The sequence below is a fragment of the Gossypium arboreum genome, chromosome 4 (assembly GCF_025698485.1).
Source record: "Gossypium arboreum isolate Shixiya-1 chromosome 4, ASM2569848v2, whole genome shotgun sequence".
In the NCBI taxonomy this organism is placed as follows: domain Eukaryota; kingdom Viridiplantae; phylum Streptophyta; class Magnoliopsida; order Malvales; family Malvaceae; genus Gossypium; species Gossypium arboreum.
In genome coordinates this window covers 87,646,610-87,652,885 of record NC_069073.1, presented here as the reverse complement: position 1 = coordinate 87,652,885, position 6,276 = coordinate 87,646,610, and positions in this window count along the sequence as shown.

Below are 6,276 nucleotides of genomic sequence, written 5' to 3'. Positions count from 1 at the left end.
GAATAAATTGAGAAATTGAACACACAAATTTAACATTGAAAAATCCCTCCAAAGAGGATAAAAAACCACAGGCAAAGATAATTTTACTATAATGGCAAAAGAACAAAGAGTACAAAAGATGGAGATAAAAACTAAACCTCGAAAACCCAAAAACAAAGAACCTCAAAACATAAACACAAAATTCTCTAAATGTGTTATGAGTTCTAATATCTAATGGGTGTATTTTCTAATGTTGTAAAAAAGCCTATTTATAGGCTAAATTCATAGGTCAAATAATAATAAAATAATCTAAACTAATTAGTGTTTGATTGAAACAAATAAACAGAGTTTAACTGAAAGATTATTTCTCAAATTTGATTGAAAATAGGAGTCACATTTAACAAATCTCCACCTTGACTCATATTTCCACAACACCATCTTTGCCAAAGCCCTCCACGAGCTTATCTTGAACTATCTAGGGAATTAACTTAGTCGAATTTGTGCTTAGAAACTGGAAGACTTCTAACCTTTGACTTGTACACTACCAAATCAAAACTAACCCGAGTCTGATTTTCACGAACACAGTGCCCTAACTTTTCAAAACCTGCATCCAAAAGAGAACCACTCTTCAATGAAACAGTCATACATTTTTCCCTCCTATGACCAAGTTGCCTCTACTCCAAATGAGTTGACTTCGACTCCATAACGGACGAGGGACGTCCGATTTCACCGGTCACTGTAGAACCTTCCAGAATATAAAGACTATTGGTTCTTTTACCTTTTAATAAAATGAGAGCTCCACAAGATACTTTAATGCCGCTCGACTTGATGTCAATTCTACATCTTTTCAAGTCTAAAATACTCAATGAGATGAGATTCTTTCGTAAATCAAGTACATACCTAACATCTGAGAGTGTCATAATCATCCCACTGTGTATCCTAATTTTAACAGTACCAATACCAATTACCTTACTAGATGAATCGTTCCCATGCACATAAGTCCACCTTCAGCTGAACTGTATGTGGAGAACCATTCTCTATCGGAACACATGTGGAAATAACATCCCGAATCTAGGATCCACTCGGACATGAGGTTGAAGTTATCGCTCCTTAACACTAATAAGAAATCATCACGTTTTCATCGGCCAAATTAGCACCAGCTACATCTTCCTCGTTACTCTCAGTAGCTCTTTTATTTCGCAATTTATAACAATCTGCTTTGACGTGACCTAACTTTTTATAATAGCGATACCTTTTGTCTCGTTTCTTTGATGCTACCAAAATGGAAGCTTGCCTATTTGTCTTGCTATCCAAATAAAACTCATTGTCGAGTTTGTCTCTACTCAACAAATGCCCCTTTACATCTTCGAACAAGAGTTTGTCTCTGCCATAAATCAAGGTCTTCTTGAAAGACTTGTGTGAAGAGGGTAAAGAGCACAATAATAACATAGTCTGATCTCCATCGTCAATATAAACCTTAACATTCTTTAAATCATTTAAAAGAGTAATGAATTGACTGATGTGATCTCTAAGAAGCTCACATTCGTTCAAGCAAAACGTAAATAGATGTTGTTTCAACACTAAACGATTAGCCAAAGACTTAGTCGCATAAAGAGTTTCTAACCTTTTCCACAAGGCGGATGAGGTTTTCTCCATCAATATCTCCTGCAACACTGTATTTGCGAGGCATAACTAGATTGCAGACGAAGCCTTTTCATCAAGCTCTTCCCATTCTATTTTATTTAGATTCTCAGGCTCTTTCTCGGTAATAACCTTTTTCAAGTTGGATTGAACTAGAATTGCCATCATTCGAACTTGCCACAGATTGAAATTTGTCTCACCATCAAACTTCTTAATTTCAAACCTTGTTGTTGCCATCTTTGAATGAGCTGATCTATGAAAATTAAACTAACTTTGATACCATTTGTTAGGACAGACTCGATTAAACAACAAGTAAAAAAATAGCGGAATAAGTTAAGAAATTGAACACACAAATTTAATGTGAAAAAATCCCTCCAAAGAGGATAAAAAACCACGGGCAAAGATAATTTTACTATAATGGTAAAAGAACGAAGAGTAGAAAAGATGGAGATAAAAACTAAACCCCGAAAACCCGAAAATAAAGAACCCTCAAAACATAAACACAAAATTCTTTAAATGTGTCATGAGTTCTAATATCTAATGGATGTATTTTCTAAGGTTGTAAAAGAGCCTATTTATAGGCTAAATTCATAGGCTAAATAATAATAAAATAATCTAAACTAATCAGTGTTTGATTGAAACAAATAAACAAAGTTTAACTGAAAGATTATTTCTCAAATTTGACTGAAAATATGAGTCATATTTAACAAATCTCCACCTTGACTCATATTTCCACAACGCGATCTTTGCCAAAGACCTCCACGAGCCTATCTTGAACTATGTAGAGAATTAACTTAGTTGAATTTGTGCTTAGATACTTTAATGCTACTCGACTTGATGTTGATTCTACATCCTTTCAAGTCTAAAATACTCAATGAGATGAGATTCTTTCGTAAATCAAGTACATACCTAACATTTGAAAGTGTCATAATCGTCCCATCGTGTATCCTAATTTTAACAGTACCAATACCAATTACCTTACTAGATGAATCGTTTCCCATGCGCACAACTCACCTTCAACCGAACTGTAAGTGGAGAACCATTCTCTATTGGGACACATGTAGAAATAATATCCTGAATTCAGGATCCACTCGGACATGAGCTTGGAGTTATCTCTCGTTAACACTAACAAGAAATCATCACATTTTCATCGGCCAAATTAGCAGCAACTACATCTTCCTCGTTACTGTTAGCAACTCTTTTATTTCGCAATTTATAACAATCTACTTTGACGTGACCTAACTTTTTATAATAACAACACCTTTTGTCTCGTTTATTTGATGCTACCAAAATGGAAGCTTGCCTATTTTTCTTGCTATCCAAATAAAACTCATTGTCGAGTTTGCCTCTACTCAACAAATGCCCCTTCACATCTTCGAACAAGAGTTTGTCTCTGCCATAAATCAAGGTCTTCTTGAAAGACTTATGTGAAGAGGGTAAAGAGCACAATAATAGCATAGCCTGATCTTCATCGTCAATATGAACCTCAACATTCTTTAAATCATTTAAAAGAGTAATGAATTGACTGATGTAATCTCTAAGAAACTCACCTTCGTTCATGTGAAACGTAAATAGACGTTGTTTCAACACTAAACGGTTAGCCAAAGACTTAGTTGCATAAAGAGTTTCTAACCTTTTTCACAAGGTGGATGAGGTTTTCTCCATCAATACCTCCTGCAATATCGTATTCGCGAGGCATAACTAGATTGCAGACAAAGTCTTTTCATCAAGCTCTTCCCATTCTGTTTTATTTAGATTCTCAAGCTTTTTCTCGGTAACAACCTTTTTTAAGCCGGATTGAACTAGAATTGCCATCATCCAAACTTGCCACAGATTGAAATTTGTCTCACCATCGAACTTCCCAATTTCAAACCTTGTTGCCATCTCTGAATGAGCTGATCTATGAAAATTGAACTAGCTCTGATACTACTTGTTAAGATTGACCCAATTAAACAACAAGTAAAAAAAATAGCGGAATAAATTGAGAAATTGAACACACAAATTTTTGGTGGAAAAATCCTTCCAAAGAGGATAAAAAACCACGGGCAAAGATAATTTTACTATAATGGAAAAAGAACGAAGAGTATAAAAGATGGAGATAAAAACTAAACCCCGAAAACCTAAAAATAAAGAACCCTCAAAACATAAACACAAAATTCTCTAAATGTGTTTTGAGTTCTAATATCTAATAAGTGTATTTTTTAAGGTTGTAAAAAAGCCTATTTATAGGCTAAATTCGGGTCGATCGTAACAATTATAAAGAAAAATGTAAACTCATTTAAACTCCAATGCAGAGCATAAACATATTCACAGATACAATAGCATTCAAAATTGTAACAGTCTGATTTTAATGGTACTGAAAACGATGGTTCTAGAGCCCCATTTACCTGTGATTAAGTTTGTAAGTTTTAATATTTAATATCTACTAGTCTATTATAGTGTTATACGAAATCCTAGTTTGTTAACTTGATTGACTAAATAATTGATTTTAGTATAGAGATTAAATTGTAAAGGTGGTAAAAGTTAGTCGACCTTAACCTCTATGAGTTAAAAAGGTTTTATGTAGCAATTATCCATTTTTTATTTTAGTGGACAATTAATGCATAGTATTGGATGAAACATATGTTAAAATATTAATGTTTTGGGCTATGAATTCCATTGTTGTGAATGACGATATATACTATAAAAGTCGTACACCCAACGCGCCAGCTTTTGATTCTTTATCTATTTGAAATCAGGCTTTTACTTACATCAAAGTGTACAAGTCATGGATACTAGTCTATCATCCACTCGGGATTTAAGTATGCTACATTATAAATATCACAAGTGAATAAATCCATAAACAGATCTGAGATCTATTCTACTTGGGTCATGTCTGATGTACTATCAGTTTAGTCAGTCACATCTATGACCTTTTTTTGGGAGTCATCCACTTCGATGCCCAATACAAGGCATCTCCCCAATTGGACTTGATAGAAGACATATTAGTCTTTTAATTGGTTTGCTCATTTTTTATTAGACTAAGGACATGTTTAAGTTTGTCTACTAATATAGGTTGTCTTTCCATATTATGAACTGACCATATAAGATCGTTTAGTGCTAGTTAAACATTTAAACAACCAATGAGTAACATTTGCTTCCAATTTTCTTTGTGTGCAAAAACCATGTGAGGACAATTATACAAAATATATTGATGTAATCGATAAATTTGTTTAACCAATCTATTCAAAAAAAGTATAAGTGTATATTGATGAAAATACTACACTCAGGCATTGGATCCAACACATACATACTTCCCCTTAACTCCTCATATCATTTTCATTTAGATTAGCATGTTTTATAGTGATTTGCCAATCCGGTTTGCAAAATAGATGCCCTACTAGAGGCTACCCAAACATATCTCCTCTTCTCCAACACCACATATCAGATCATATTTCTCATATCAAAAGTAGATGGTAGTGGCTTAAGCATGAAGGATGGCGCTCATTTCATATCACTGACTGACTGAACTTAGACTAATGACACTGAATAACCATTAAGCACACATATACCATTCATACATTACAGAGGAGAGTTGCTCACCTTACACAAATTGTATAACAAATAAGTTTACAACACATAGGAGTAAGAAGGAACTCACTAGAAATTCTAGCACAAGTCTACAAAACAAGTCATTTGCCTTTATCGCTTAGACCCTCGTTAGCTTTTGGAGCTAAAAAAATATAATTGAACACATCAGATCATCAATCTATCAAATCTTAACATGTATAAAAGAATTGATAGCACAAAATCAAGAAACAAGAAGTATCCTTCCTTTCACACCATTCTGTTACCTATTCATGCAGTATTGAGAACACATAAATGACTTCAATGATAACCTAAGGGTTCATTAGTAATTACCAGTGAGCTGGTACTAACGTAGAAGTTAACTAGATACTGTGAACCTTTACTTTGATGAAGTTTTCTAAAATTAGGCTTTCAAAAACTTTTAGAGGAAATCAAGAAAGAAGAAGAAGACGTAAAGGTGTTCAAAAAGACCACAACTATCCTTATATGCTTAAGTAATGGAGACAAGGATTAGTGGAAAAATCAAATAATTCTACTAACACTATTGATTCTTGTGATTAAGTGCACTTAACAAAATTTTGATCTTATCATCTACAGTAGACTAGTTCTTTTCTAACTAAATTTCAGCTTGACTAGCCAAATCATCATACACTAAAATAATAAAAAAATCTAAACAGTTGTGAACTTAATGAGTTCGCCCAAAGCATCTGGTGTAGGCGGATACTTACCAGAGGAGTCCATCAAACCCTAAAGCTCGCCAAAACTAAGAGTTCATCGAATGGCGAATTACATAGAATTTTATACTTAGCTAGTACAGATACTTTACTTACTCAAATCTATCCTTAATTTACCATCTATATGCCAAACAATAGTCAATCACGGAGACTCTGCCAGGTAGGATATTACAAAACCCCAAATCCTCCATTAATCAAATCATCATCCATTTGTTAATTTCCCTTAGGAGATTTAGCCAGTCATGTTATTCATAATTTCAACTCCAATTGAAAAAATAATGTAAAGAAATGATCGATTCAAAGAAGAAAAGAGATTTGAATAATCGTGGATTGAATATCAAATAGGGAGCAGAGT